Here is a 16,480-nt window from a genome sequence, read left to right on the forward strand (position 1 = left end):
GGAATTAATGTCAACCTTTACAGATTTCCTACTGATAAGGTGAGGAGGAAAGAGTAAACACTTGGGAATGCATACTACTCTCTTTAGACCTGCAGCTCTTTTCCTTTTCAGCTGCCAGTAAAGAGCGCACACACACACACACATACACACACACACACACACTCAAGTGTTACGTTGAGTGTGTCCATTTTAGTGATTTGTTACACACAAGCAGAGGTGAAAGTCACTACAATTGAGATGCTTTGAGTATAATTCTAAATCAGTCATTTTACTTTCACTTAAAGCTGATATCTGGAGTTTCTGAGAAATCTACGTTTATGTATGATTCTTTTGAAAAGCGAAAAAATACCTAACTAGTCTTTTATTATGATCTACTGCCGGTGGTCATTCATACACATTAATGTATATAAGTCCCTCTTTCGTCCTATAGACCCCTATACAAATGGAAACAATCGCCGACTGTGCCCAGCCAATAGGCTTTGACTTCCTGTTTTTGAGACTGTCAATTAAAGTTTATGTGGGACTGTGCACGGAAACAAGGCCGCGCGTCACAACAGCAAACAGGTGAATATGATTTTGGCTCTTACCTGACCCATAGACCTACATCATCGCGACCTGATGCGACCTTGTTATGGTCCGCGATGCACATGCTGAAAAGTAGAGGCGTGGCTTCTGGTAGATTGGCAGAGGCAGTGGGAAGAAGTGAGGCTGTTTAGGGGGGCGTGGCATCGAGACGTTTCTCAGAAACTCCAGATAGCAGCTTTAAGTACCATTTGAAAGAAGTAAAGTAAAGAAATGACCAGCCAACAATCAAATGCATCACATCATAGCCGACCAACCAGATTAAACCTAATATACCGCGCCAAAACAGCATTGAATGCCTGTTATTTTCTACATTTTAGAGTTCATACATTTAGCCTAGAGCCTGCACATTTTTTATTTGGAATTTAATTCAATGGTGTTTTTTTTTTAGAAAGTGTCCATTTGTACGGTTGCCTTACGGACAACCCCCGGTGCTATTGGTACGGTTACTGAAGTACAAGTACGTGGCGTCTTAGGTTTACGTTTAGGTTTAGGTTTACGTTTAGGTTTAGGTTTAGGTTTAGGTTTAGGTTTAGGTTTAGAGTTAGGGTTAGCGTTAGGGTTAGCGTTAGCGTTAGAGTTAGGGTTAGGTTATAATCCAATATCGCAAAGATTTTTAAAGATAGGGTTAGGTTTAGGGTAATGTTTAGTTTAAGTGACGCAACCTAAACTGGCTAAATAGCGGTGCTGCGTACGGATAGAATGTTGGTACAGTATATTGATACGGCAACCGTACAAATAGCCACTGCCTTTTTTTTATTTAAAAAATGTGGAAAATAAATTAAGTTCCAATTGTGCAAGATTTCTTTATTTCTTTTGTAAGTTAAATACATAAGATGTTTACTGTATGCAAGGGAACCGTGGCAAGATTTATTACCAAAAATAAACGCGGGGGGTAAAAGTAACTCTAGGAACTTTTACTTTGAGTACTATTTCAATCAAGTAACAAGTACTTCTACTTGAGTAGGACATATCAGTATTCTTTGCTTTTCTGCACATACAGTAAGTGTGTAGTCAGGATAGCGCCCATTGTCTCCAGTTGTGGTCAGAAAGTATCAAAACAGCATCTCTCAAGCTTTCTGTAATGCATCTATGATGTTGTATATATATTTTTCCCAGAGGCAGTGGTAAATCAAATGGAAACAAACAGTGCTTATATGGATTTACACGCCTTTTATGAACATCGGGTGTGTTTTTACCCTTTAACAAACTTTATAGTGTTAAAAACCACAAAAATCCAAACTGGCTACTGGTACACACTCAGTGTTACTTGGGAATGATACGTTCTCATAGTCTGCATGCAAATGTGCTGCTTATAAATTACAGCGTCTTGATTTCCCTTCACAATTCAGTAAATGTACTCTTTGAATTAGACGGCTGTCTCCTTTGTTTCAGGCTGCATGCATTACTCTGAGGAGCTGTTGGTAGCTCTTCATGGCTACATAAATAATTGTTTCAATCACACATGCTTACACACTCCAAAGCCTGATGTGGTGGCTTTAATCAGCTGAACGGCTCGGTGCCAGTGAACGGATTTCACTCCACTTAGCAGACACCATTGTAACGCCATCACCATCACAGTGTTGGATTTTTTAAAAAACATTTTTTAGCTGTATAATACAGTATGTATACTGACATTTAAAAAGATACATTACAACATAAACATTAGAGACCGCAGATATGTTGTTTGGGTTTGGATGTAGACACAAGATATAGGATAAAATGATGAGGAATTTGATATAAAGTATATTATTTAGTGGAGCTTTAATGGTTCCTGGGCCTACACACACACACACACACACACACACGCGCACGTCATCAACTCTTTGAACTGAACTGTTTTTAAAGTGTCCGTGTAAGGTTCTTTACTGGTAGTAGTGACATCACACATCCTCTTCTTTCCTCTCCTTCCTCTTCCGTCTTGGCCTCCTCATTCCATCCCAGTGCTTTCTCCTCAAGCTGAGGACAAGATGCACACACTTCCTCTTTAAGACAATAGCAGGGTGAGAGGTGTGTGCGTGTGTGTGTGTAAATAGCTGTCATCATTTCAGTCTCTGTGTGTGTGTGTGTGTTTCCCTAAAGAACAGTGAATCTTCTATTGTGTTATGGCAACACACGGTTGTTTATTCCTCTATCATAAATTACATTACGTTATTACTACTCATCACTTCCATCATCAGAGGTTTTTCTTTTTTTTTTTTTTACCAGCTTTTGTTTTATTTTTTTGTGTGTTTGTAAAATTGAAAGCACTGAAAGGATTTTGACAAGATTTTAAACAAAGATAGACCTCACGCCTCATATCACAACAGGGCCACGAAAATGTGTTTGTTTAATGGGAGGGTCACATGATCAACAGTCATGTCAGCATTTAGAATAATGAGCGATTTGAGCATGCAAACAGGAATTTTTATAGTCATTTTGTGTGTTTTCCTGTCATTCTGTGTATGTTTGTTGTTGTCTTGCTCAATGTGAGATATTCAATGCATTTCTGTTGTTCTTTTGTGAATATTTTCTGTAAAATACATGTTTTTTGGAGTCATTTTGTTTATTTGTGCTGTCAGTTTTTGTTTTTTAGAGTCATGTTGTGTACTTGTGATGTCATTTTGTGTTTTTTTAGTCATGTTGTGTATTTGTGATGTCATTTCATGTTTTTTTAGAGTCATGTTGTGTATTTGTGATGTCATTTTGTGTTTTTTTAGTCATGTTGTGTATTTGTGATGTCATTTTGTGTTTTTTTAGACATGTTGTGTATTTGTGATGTCATTTTGTGTTTTTTTAGAGTCATGTTGTGTATTTGTGATGTCATTTTGTGTTTTTTTAGACATGTTGTGTATTTGTGATGTCATTTTGTGTTTTTTTAGAGTCATGTTGTGTATTTGTGATGTCATTTTGTGTTTTTTTAGAGTCATGTGTATTTGTGATGTCATTTTGTGTTTTTTTAGAGTCATGTTGTGTATTTGTGATGTCATTTTGTGTTTTTTTTAGAGTCATGTTGTGTATTTGTGATGTCATTTTGTGTTTTTTTAGAGTGATGTTGTGTATTTGTGATGTCATTTTGTGTTTTTTTAAAGTCATGTTGTGTATTTGTGATGTCATTTTGTCTTTTTTTAGAGTCATGTTGTGTATTTGTGATGTCATTTTGTGTTTTTTTAGTCATGTTGTGTATTTGTGATGTCATTTTGTGTTTTTTTAGTCATGTGTATTTGTGATATCATTTTGTGTTTTTTTAGTCATGTTGTGTATTTGTGATGTCATTTTGTGTTTTTTTAGTCATATTGTGTATTTGTGATGTCATTTTGTGTTTTTTTAGAGTCATGTGTATTTGTGATGTCATTTTGTGTTTTTTTAGAGTCATGTTGTGTATTTGTGATGTCATTTTGTGTTTTTTTAGAGTCATGTGTATTTGTGATGTCATTTTGTGTTTTTTTAGAGTCATGTTGTGTATTTGTGATGTCATTTTGTGTTTTTTTAAAGTCATGTTGTGTATTTGTGATGTCATTTTGTGTTTTTTTAGTCATGTGTATTTGTGATGTCATTTTGTGTTTTTTTAGAGTCATGTGTATTTGTGATGTCATTTTGTGTTTTTTTAGAGTCATGTTGTGTATTTGTGATGTCATTTTGTGTATTTTAGAGTCATGTTGTGTATTTGTGATGTCATTTTGTGTTTTTTTAGAGTCATGTGTATTTGTGATGTCATTTTGTGTTTTTTTAGAGTCATGTGTATTTGTGATGTCATTTTGTGTTTTTTTAGAGTCATGTTGTGTATTTGTGATGTCATTTTGTGTTTTTTTAGAGTCATGTTGTGTATTTGTGATGTCATTTTGTGTTTTTTTAGAGTCATGTTGTGTATTTGTGATGTCATTTTGTGTTTTTTTAGAGTCATCTTGTGTATTTGTGATGTCATTTTGTGTTTTTTTAGTCATGTTGTGTATTTGTGATGTCATTTTGTGTTTTTTTAGAGTCATGTTGTGTCTTTGTGATGTCATTTGGTGTTTTTTTAGAGTCATGTTGTGTATTTGTGATGTCATTTTGTCTTTTTTTAGAGTCATGTTGTGTATTTGTGATGTCATTTTGTGTTTTTTTAGTCATTTTTATGTATTTCTGTTGCCGTTTTGCTTGTTTGTGAGTACTGTGGGTGAGTACTGTGCATTTGCAGTGTCCTTTTTTGTGTTTTTCTCAGTTTGTAATTGACAGATCTTTATTCATCTTTAACAGCTCTGTCGGGTTAGTTCCTCAATCACCCCATTGAGTTTCATCTGGATCCATTTCATTGCAAGTTCTCTAAAAAATTGGAGCGTCCATACATTTTGATTATTAATGGGAATAAAAAAAAAAAAAAAAATCTTACAAGCCTTTAAAGTATGAATGATCATGTTGTAATGATCAGGATCGGTGACCCACATAACTGTCATAATCTGACAAAGAGGATATTTGGCGCTTGCTGTTTCCTGACTGCTCTTGTTGCCAGTATTATAATAACCTATTATTGAAAGTAAAAAAAATAAACCCCGCTCCATATTATTGATGGATGACATAGTAAAATATTGCCAATAAATGTTTAATTAATCAGGATATTTCTTGCAGAAATTGGATCATTTTCTTATTTAGAAATGTTTGCACTTTGAGTGTTAACAGGTACAATATGTATTCATGCATTTGCACAAACATACTCACCCTCATTTGCATCCACTTTTTCCCAATATTATTGATGATTTGCATCCCTCAGTCCCTTACTTCTGAATCAGAAGCACAAATGCACATTTACTCACTCATGCATCGAGGTGAAGCTTAAATCTGTCACACACACACTTTTTAGGCTGAATGTAGTACATATTAGGTACAATAATAAGCATCTATCAGATTTATTCATGTGAATACAAAAGTGTCACACTACCCCCTCTTTAAGATGCATTCTGGTCAGCCATATTGCAATCATTGCATTATTGTTGTGTAGAAAATGATGGATTTCTAGCGTGCTTTGTGTTAGCCTATAGTCTTCCAACTGCATGTAATAATCGGGACAATGGCCGTGAGTGCCAGTGTTCTTTTTTTTTGGAGACAGGACAATCTTTCCACAAAGGTGTGATGGCCACTGTCCATTTAAAACAGTCACAGAGAGACATAGATGACATGAAATCTGAGGATTGTTTCATTGAGCTTTTCCTTTGGTTCTCTTTTACAATGCAATAACAGCCAATCGCCCACATAACACAACCTAAATACAGGGTTTAGGACTTGTTAAATCACTACCCACGACCATGGCTTATAATTGAAACTTTTTCATTTCATTTCTTTTTCTTCTCGAATGCTTTGGCTGCTGAGGAGAGATTGGCAGGTTTGAGTGGCCAGCAGATGAAGCTGTTGGTGTGGTAATGAATAGAACGCTGATTGCAGGATCCCCGAGATGCAAATTACCAGGCCTGCCACCCCTGACGACCGGCAATTACCGGGCCGGGGCGGCGGTCGCCTCGTGCATATTCATCACACACGCTGGGCATATTGATCAACAATTTTACCTCAAGCAAGAAGCAGTGAAATATAGCTGTTATTGCTATGCACACGTTCATTTTCCTGTTTTTAATAAAATGACAGAAAATCATATCAAGCTAAGCTAAAGAGTGTCTTTCCCCAATCAGGATAGGAATTAGGCTAATTGCTAATATTTCACATTCAACAATAACTGAAAAACACAAGTCAATGGTTGCAACAAATGTACGTTATATTCCAATTTGCACTTGCTTCATTTAATTAACTGCGCAGACAACAACTTGCAATCCAGGTTTTTAAAGTTATCTTTCAATTTGAAGGTTTTTAAAGAACTAATCGGGACAACGGGATAAATGAGCAGTTTACAAATGAGATGAAGAAACAAAATGAAGGACAAGCAAACGCATTTTTGTGGTTTTTGTGTTTCATACTTTAAACCGTATAAACATCATACAACGACTATTTCTGCTGATTCTATCTCAATGTTTTGGCTCCTCACACACACACACGCACACACACACACACAGAGTGCAGACTTCAGAACATGGCGGATAAATATGAAAGAGTTGCTTTCAACAACAACGGAAAAACAAGAGGGCTGCCAGCAGCTAATGGAACCAAATGAAGGAAAGCTGAGCACCATCGGATTTTCAGCTCTACCCCTCAAAACAAACATTGAATGATCCCATTAGCTGCAGATCATGGGCTTTTATCCTTACTGTATTTTGTGTCCAGTTGTTTTCTGTAGCCTTTTCCCCACTAGCTTCCACAGCGCAAAGAAAGGATATGGAAATATCTTGTTAGAGAATCAGATTTCTTAAGTTTGAACGAATGTTTGCGTAGATTATTATGACACTAATCACTGTATAAACGCAGGCCAAATGTGTCAAACCCGGGGACAGAATATGGTCTAAATCCGGCCCTTGGGATGTGTTAGCATGAGCTAAAATGATCTTAAAGGTCCCATATTATGAAAAACATGTTTTTTCTGGTCTCTACATCTATAAACTGGTCCTCCCCTGAGCTATAAAGCTCACATTCTGTTTCTAGTTCTGATTTACAGTTTAGCAGAATCTCATTGATCTGTTGGTGTAGAAGAATTGTCATTTCTTTTTTTGCCCACAGGATTAAAAGAGATTTTTAAATGGAACCACCATTAGTGCTTCTCAGTGCTTATTTGGCATTAGGATCCCTTTAAAAATGTGTTGTGATGTGTGTGTGTATTTTTTTTAACTTTAAAGCAACACTATAGTACAGGTGAAATAATAGGTGTATTTTATTATCATGGTTTACCACATAAGAAGCTGGGAGGTGAAAATATTATATTTTTCAAAATGTCTTTATCTTGGAATCAAAGAAAAATAGTGCAGTGCCCGTAGGAAATCTGTATTCATACATGCATGAGCAGACTATCTATATATACAGTCTGCCCATGCATGTATTAATGAATATATACAGTACATAAGTAGGTGTTTGTGTACATGTACTGTACGTATATATGTATGTACTTGTACGACCTGACGCATGTGTGTGTGTATATTGATATATGTACAATTCTGTACATAACCTTTTCCCCTTTATAACACTCATAACTTAACTGTAAATTTTGTTCCACATATATATATAGTATATTTAATTTTAATTGTATTACTTTTTAATTTATCTTATTGTTTTGCACATCACAAAGGTAGCAATTATTTAACATTTAATCTTTTTGTGTGTACATCGTTCTATGTAAACCTGTTTCTCATGCCAATAAAGCTGTTTTGAATTGAACTGAATTGAATTGAGAACGAGAGAGAGAGAGAGAGGGAGAGAGAGAGAGAGAGAGAGAGAGAGAGAGAGAGAGAGAGAGAGAGAGAGAGAGAGAGAGAGCGAGCCGGATGAACAACCAGCTATATAGCGCTCCAGCTCGTGCCGCTGCAGGTCCAAAACCGCGGTTGCATGAAATCCATCAACTGAGGAGGTGGGGCATGGGGGTGGGCTCCCCGGTGATTGGCTCTGGCGCGCACGTGATGTTGGCGGCTCCCTCAATATGTATTTATGAACTAATTTATTAAGGGTATCATTGCAGTCCAAACAAATCCGACGTCGCACACCCTTGAACCAAGCAGCAGCCATGTTGAAACTCTCAGGTCAGTCTGATCTTAAACCGCAGAGATATGAGGAACACACGCACATACACACGCTCGCGTGCACGCACGCACGCACACACATAGACAGACAGAAATTCCTTGCTTTTATAGAGAGATTAGGCAACAGTTGCAATTTTAATGAGAAAACGTATGTTATCATTAGGTTTGGGACCACTTTGAGGTGGAAACCAGTTAGGAACCACCAATTTAAAGAAAGCAATAAATCCTATTGGGCCGTATCTCTTAAATGACAGGACACCCATTCATTGTGGAGCAAACAGAAAGAAACCAGCAAATAACTGACATGTTATTAGACTGTGGGAGGAAATGGGAATACCTGGATTAAAGCACCGCATGTTGTGTGAGAGCATGCACACTTCAGACAGAAATATCAGATTCTAACAGGGGTTGAGTCTCTGTGGTGTGAGGTTAACCCACATACTATCAAGTAGAAGAAATTCTATTATAGATCGTCGAAGTCAATGCGTTCCATTTTAGGCTAAATATAGTTATTAGCAGCTATTCTGTTTGCAAAGGATTTGAAAAAACAATCAGACTGTATGAGTTAATGTACTATAACTTGTAATGTGACTCATCTGTAAAAAACATGCTCATATTTGTTACATCGATGTTGCTTTTAAGGCTGTAGTGGGCTGGTATAACAGCCAGTTTACACGCACACACGCATCACACACGCGCGCACACGCACACATGCACACACGCAGACACACAGACACGCAGACACACTTTACTCGTTTCCTTTGAACTTTTCATACAGTCACCAGCTTTGCATATAGATCTATATCTTAAATATTACCAACCCTTCTGATTATAATCTCCACACACATACACACAGACACACTCACACACACGCACGCACTCACGCACACGAACACACACACACACTGATGTGTCTCCATCAGACAAAAGAAAGCAGCACTTAGGACGGGGGGGGGGGGGAGGGAAAAACAGATCGCGAGAGCGAGTGCAGGTGCTGACCAAAAGAGTAGATCGCAGATGTGTGTGCGTGTCATTTCTCAGCTGCAGATCTTTATCTCCTTATCAAAGACTTTGTATGTAGCCATCAAACAGAACTCAGGGATGCAAATTTAAAGTGGAGTAAAGGAGATGCATTTTTCCCCCAGTCCAAGGTCAAATTTAAGGTCATCTTCAATGACTTTAAAAGTGCTACAGTTGAGTTTGTATAATAAACGTTCAGTTATTCAAAGTAATTCCAACACATTTGATGACTTAACATTTGTGACTGTGCGAGATACTTTTGGAACAATTTGGTATGGATACCAAGGTATCTTGTGACCGTGGTATATAAAACACAGGACTACAATGTAGACCAGTGTTATAATCAATGTATTATTATTTTAAACTTGTTGTTTAAGTTAACTGAAGTCAAGCCAAATCATTTAATTGTACATTTTTTTCAGAGCATAATTGAAACTACTGCCAACAAATATGCACTTGTTTGCTTTTTATTGAAATGTTTGCAATTAAAAACTAAAACCTTCATCATCAGAAATTTAAAAAAAAATGTTATAATATTTTATGTCACCGAGATGAAGTGCGTCTGATGGTCAAAACAAAAGTGATGGCCTTTTCCTTCCACTAGGTGACGTAATAATCTGACGGCCGCAAAGGTTTGTGACGTCTGCCGTAGATTAAAAAACTCCAAATTTCCGAAAAATCCCCTAATAATCTGATAATATGTCTTACATATAATAAGATATGGGTTTTAGATTATTTTTTAAAAGTTGTTAAAGGCATATTATTGCATTTGTATGGTCATCGTGAGTCTCCAAGCTCTCGGGTATGCGTGTCCCTTTAAATGTTGTCGCCGCAAGGAATTGTGGGTCAGCATTATCTCGTCTCCTTTGGTAAAGGATGCATCAGTGTTTCCTAGGCTAAAGGAGGTAAAAAAAGGAAGCATTTAGCCTCTTTTCCTGAGCTTAAAGAGAACTTGAACGCTCTTTATCACGGCCCCCACTAAACCACTTCTGGAACAGTGCATAGGAAAGGAGATAGGAGGGTCTTTTGTGTGCGAGCTTGAGAAGTTCTTCCCATTCCTGCACAGGTGAGTCTCATCCACCCTGAGTAGCTGAGTGCTTGGTCACTGTGTCTCACTGCTTGTGCTGTGGTGCATGTCTTTCCTCTTCCAGGTCAGTCATATCAGGTTCTAGTTCGTAATATTTTGTGAGATGTCTCACTATGGGATGCACTCCCATCTGCAGCCCTCAGAATTATTTTTCTCAATCTGCCAATCCTGATTGGCTGGTGAAACGTGTCTGTCTGCCAGGGACACTCCCACCTCCTATAAGAGGAGGAGGAGGCAGACGGGCACACATCATTCAAATGCTCTCAAGCATATTTTGCATGTTCTACCAGCTTAACTGTCCACAGATGCATCTTCTTTTAGACTGCGTTGACGGGTGCTGATTGAACAAACTCACTTGCTTTTGTCAGGTCAAATGAAGCCAGCCTTACCTTGCCTCCGCTTGGTCGGTGCTGTCCCCATTCAACACCACACCACGGTTTTAGCCGACGGCTCAGCTCCAATGCTGCCCCCGACGTTCCTGGTGGTCCCCCGCACGTTGGCCCACCTCGCGGGCGCTCACACTCCAGTGGACTGCCCAGCTCCTCACTTGACATCACACCACGGTCCAGAGCTTCCAGACTCCAGCACAACAGCTGTTGTCTTGAGCCCAGCGCTGCCCTGGACACCTCCGGCGGTCCAGTGTGTGTTGGTCCTCCTCACGGATGCTCGCAGTCCAGTGGACGGCCGGTCTCCACACTCGACGCCACACCACGGTATTAAAGCTCCCAGGCTGTAGCATACCAACTGGCTGCTCGGACTCAGCGCTGTCCTCGACGTCCTATGACACTCCGGTGCATGTTGGCCCACATCGCGACGGGCACACCTGCGAGCCCCCACATGGTAGCATCAGTCTATCCACCTTTTCTCTCTGCCTGCATCAACGCAGAAATGGAGGCCAAGGCCCCTCTCACCGACGGGCTTGGAGACTCTGAGGCACGCCTTTGCCAATGTGGCAATAAAATCTCCAGCAAAGACGCACACCAGGTCTGCTTGAGCTGTCTGGGGCTGGAACATGCCCGGCTGGCTGTTAATGACCCCGGCTCATGTCAGCACTGTGCGGCATTCACTACCAAGAGCCTCCACAGGTGGCTAGCGTGTCAAGCTAGCCTTTCTGAGCAGGGGCCCTTCCTTCCTCCACACAGCGCTCCCATTGCAGCGAGAGAAGAGGTGGGCATCCTGATGGATGCCACGGCGGCCCACTGTTCCAGATGGGGCTCCCAGCTCGACCTGGCTGCTATCTCCACTGACCTCCATGTGTTAGGAGGGGATGACACAGCCTGTTTAAGCACACTCAGGCTACAAGAGAAGATAGGAATGGCCTGTCCGCTCTCCTCTCCTCCAGTGAAGCAGGATATTCCCCATCCCCCAGCTACAACTGTTCGGCTTTCATACGTGCACTCGAGAGCCCTCCACGGATGTTCTATGGAGGTTTGGCTGTTTGACTGGCTCTGGCGTCAGCTAAGCGGGTCAGTGACATCCATGAGCTCTTGAGGCACCCGTCTGCGCTCAGCTCTTCCCGGGCGATTTGAGGATGATTTGAAGCCCAACCCGGCCTTTGTGCCAAAGGTTGTGGGCTCATATTCTCCCATTGACCTGTTGGCCTTTTATGTCTTACAAGGTGGACAGCGGCCTCGTGTGTTGTGTCCGGTTCGTGCAGTACGCACTTACATGGACATGACAAGGAGCCTCAGGAGGAGCGATCAGTGGTTCGTCTCCTGGGCCAATCCCCGTAAGGGGAAGCCTGTTACTAAGCAACGCCTGTCACATTGGGTGTGGAGGCAATTGAGTTGGCTTGTACGAGTCAGGGTCTGTGGCCGCCTGATGGTCTGCGCACACCCTCGACTCAGGGTCTCGCCACATCCTGGGCTTTGTTCAGGGGAGTGTCTGTTCAGGACATTTGTGCAGCGGCGAATTGGACCTCGCCTCTCACGTTTGTCCGCCTTTACATGCTGGACGTCTCCACTCCGTGCATAGCATGAGCAGTTTTACTGTCCTAATGTATACTGACTTCTGCCCTGCAGGCTGGTCTTCCCTTGATAAGCATGTCTTCAATACGGGAGCTGCCACATCCCATAGTGAGAAATCTCACAAAATATTATGAAATTAAACTTTAGGTTATTTACATAACCCCGGTTCCATGAGTAATTTGAGTGAGATATCTCACCAGACTACCCTTCTTGCTTGGGTGAGTGAGAAGAAGTGCTTATTTTGAATGATGTGTGCCCCCCCGCCTCCTTTTCTTATAGGAGGTGAGAGTGTCCCTGGCGGACGGACACGTTTCACCAGCCAATCAGGAGTGGCAGATTGAGAAAAATTACTCCGAGGGCTGCAGATGGGAGTCCATCCCATAAACATCTCACTCATAATACTCATAGAACCGGGGTTATGTAAAAAACCTAAAGTTTTGTATCTTTTATTTGTTTTTAGGTAACATGGTGGTGTAGTGGTTAGCCTCACAGGAGGAAAGTCATGGGTTCAAACCCTGGCAGCCTGAGGTGTGCTACTGCCTAGCATCTTTTGGGAAGTGGAGAAGGGCACCACTTTTCGAGTCTGCTCTCTTTCCTCATGTATGAAGCCCTCATCAAACAAAGCAACCTCTTTAATGGATTCCATCACATGTGTGACTAACATTACTGTAATGACACTGTTGGCTGTAAAAAGCAACTTACTATCTTTCAGAAACTGTTAGAATTTTTAAGGGGGAAAAAAGCTTCGGTAATTTGAACATTCTCTGTCACACATTTAAGGTTGCTGGAAAACCTGGTCATTACTGAAAATCTGTAAAACTCCCTCTATCCCCCCTGGACACCCAGACAGGACATTTAAAGTGGACATGTCCAAGTAAAGCCTGATGTATGGTTACCCTATATGAGCAGTAAGTCTAGCTAGGCGTCAGTAGGGTTTGCCAGTGTCAGCTAGTCTCGGGCTGTGTCCGAATAGTCCCTCCTATCTCCTTTCTTATTCACTTTTCCTTAACCCTGTGGATGACGTCACACGGTTAAGGAAAGGTATTGATATTTCCTAGAGGAGATAGGAGAAGGCGATCACGTTTTGTTTTGACTATCCGACCGCACTTCCACTATGTGACGCAATAATCTGACGGCGGCAAAGGTTAGTGACATCTGCCGTGCCGTGTTGAAAAAACAAAACATTTTTGAAAAAGGACTACTAAAAGCACATTTACAACATTTTCCCCTGTGCCTCTGATTGCTGATATGATATGAAATATCACAAGGTTTGAATGTTTGCTCCTCGTAGCCTCAAGTGAAATTAAAAGAATGTCACATTGAGAATGGTTGCTCACACTCACCTTCCACTCAGAAATATCAATATGTTGACGAAAAGATAATGTGGTTAAAAATGTCTCTGATACCTTTTTCTTGAATGACAGAGTGCTCCGTTTTATGTCAGTCATAATCTGATTGTATGGGTAATATATCATAAGATATGGTCGTTCAAGGCTTTGGTCATTGCATTGGTAACTTACATGATATGCGTCTCTTTTCAGTCATCGTGAGTTGAGAAGGCTTGGATGCGCGGGTCCCTTTAAATGTTGTCGCCACAAAAGAATCTCTTATCCTTCAGTAAAGGATGCATCAGTGTTTCCTAGGCTAAAAGAGGTTATAAATAAAGCACTGAGCCTCCTTTCCTTAACTTAAAGATAATTTGAATGCTCCTTATTACGGCCGCCACTTAAACACTTTCAGGGGTTAAGGAAAGTGGATAGGAAAGGAGATAGGAGGGACTATTCGGACGCGCCCAGTTCTCTACTGCCCACTAGCTCGCTGTTTAGCTTTGTAGCGCCCCACCCGACCCTGGCACTAGCATCCATCACACCCCACTGACCGCCTGAACCCTGCACCCTTGGAATGTGCGGCATATATTTAATTAAAATCACTTAATTGAGATGAGAATTAAAAAAAAATAAAAAATCAGAATCATCAAACTATGAAGAAAGTCTTTCTGATTTTTTTTAATAAGAATAATGTGTTAACATCAGAAAGGGCTGATTTTCTTCTGCATATCGATGTCAAAAGCTTCACATCACAAATGCAAGTTTGTACTCAAACTTCAGGTGTAACTGGTTTATTCCTTTTTGAATGAAGTGGATAATGCACTTTAATATTTCACAGATTTGAAAAAGTCAAACTCTATTAAAGAAATGATTTGAGTCGAAAGTCCTCGTCGAAACATCTGGCAGTGAAACGGGGGGAAAAACATAATCCTGTTGATGTTTTAGCATGCCACAGAAACATGTGAAATCAACACAGTTTGCTCAGCCTCTGATGTCTGAATTCATCTGAGTGTTTTCATTTGTCAGCCTGTCAGTCGGCCAACACAAATGATCGCGAGCCAGCGGCAGAGTCGCAACAGGAAGTAATCAATGCAAGAGCAAAGTGACTATTGAGAGGCCTCAGTCATGTTCACGGCCAAAAGTGCCAGGATGCTGAAGGTGGAGGGTGGGGTTGGGGGTTGGGGGGGTTAACAGAAACAGGTTGGTGTGGGAAGTTCTCGGTAATAAAACAGTTTCCAGTTCTTTGATTAGCATGGGTTCTCAACCTTGGGGTCGAGAACCAGATGCCTTCAAGAAACTAAGAATTATTTGAGCCCATTTTTGCTACATTACACCCATTTCTGCCACTTCTACATCAAATTTTAATGCCTTTCCTGCAAATTGTTTCCACTTTGAAGACATTTTCGCCATTTATAAACCCTTTCCATCACTTTTCCCACCTAATGTTACGTATGTTCACCCATTATTGTCACTTTTAACCTATTTTCACTATATTTTATGCTTTTATTGGCCAATTTAACCACATTCATGATCTGGAATGCCCATTTTTTGCCAGTTTAAAATAAATGATCCAATAATGACACTTTGAACCCTTTTTACCACTTTTTCTGTCCGTTTTAACCCACTCTAATTTGCAACTTTTATCCAATTTTTGTGTGTTTTTTAATCCCATTTAACACCTTTTCCACAATTTTTGGTCACTTTTAACCCATTTTGATTTCTGATTAAAACAAGGATGTGCATCTTTAAGGAGAGCGCTATGGCAAAAATAATAATAAACGTCCTGGATAACAGTGGATATTATTCCGATCAATAAATAAATATGGTTTTCACAGATTCATAGAACAATGGACCATCATTTTGCTGACTTTAAGGATTGCCCCCTAAAAGCTCTCCTTTATTCTCCCTCTCTCCGCATGACTGTTCTTCAATGTTCATGTCTGTGTTCAACCACCTTCAGGTACGGTGGGGTACCCCGGACTCTGAAACCTTTGTTTTGGGGGTTGAAATAGTTGAGAACCACTTGAATATTGACTGTGTGTAGATCTGTTGTTCCGTAACTCTTTGTGTACTCCAACACTGAAGGTGATGATCTGACCTGGATACCATCAGCACCACCTTCATCCTGGAGTGTTAATTTTGCTGGTGTGGTCACATGATCACTTGTGACAGGGGTCACGAGGGGTCAAGTGGGGTCATGAGCAGTCTGCTGACATCCTGCCAGTCTAATCACCTTTTTATTTGTTTAACTACCAAACTCTGGTCAACATGGGCCAAAGGGGTAAAGGAGAAAGAGGCGGAGAAAGTGAAAGTAAGTCAAAGGGTTGATTAGGGTTCAGCTTGACTCTGATGGATCTCACATCAGGTGTTCTGTTTCATATCTAATTATATGTTTATCACTGATAATTCATGTTTGAAATACTTAACCCCAAAACACGTCATACCCTAGTTCTGTCTTAATTTTGTTCAGTTTGTTTCTCATCATCTAGAACAAATACTTTATATGTGGTTACTTCCATGCAATGTTGGCCTATTTAACAAGTGTCACAAACTTGGTGAAAAACCATATTAATATGGCTCGTTTCTGCCCTCTACTGGGCTGTAGTGGAAGTACTATGTATGTAGTGTAAAAACAGGTTGTACCTACAAGTCTTTACCACACAGTGGAGGTAGAGATTGATTCACTAAACATTAGAGAGGACATTGTGTGGAAGTAACAGGGCTTAGTGGTTAGCATGTCTGCTTTGCAGCAAGAAGGTCCTGGGTTCAAACCCTAGGGTGGACACTTGGGTCCCTTCTGTGTGGAGTTTGCATGTTCTCCCTGTGCTGCGTTGGTTTTGGGTACTCTGGTGTTGTCCCACAATCCAAAAACAT

This window comes from Gouania willdenowi, chromosome 12 (assembly GCF_900634775.1).
Source record: "Gouania willdenowi chromosome 12, fGouWil2.1, whole genome shotgun sequence".
Taxonomy (NCBI): Eukaryota; Metazoa; Chordata; class Actinopteri; order Blenniiformes; family Gobiesocidae; genus Gouania; species Gouania willdenowi.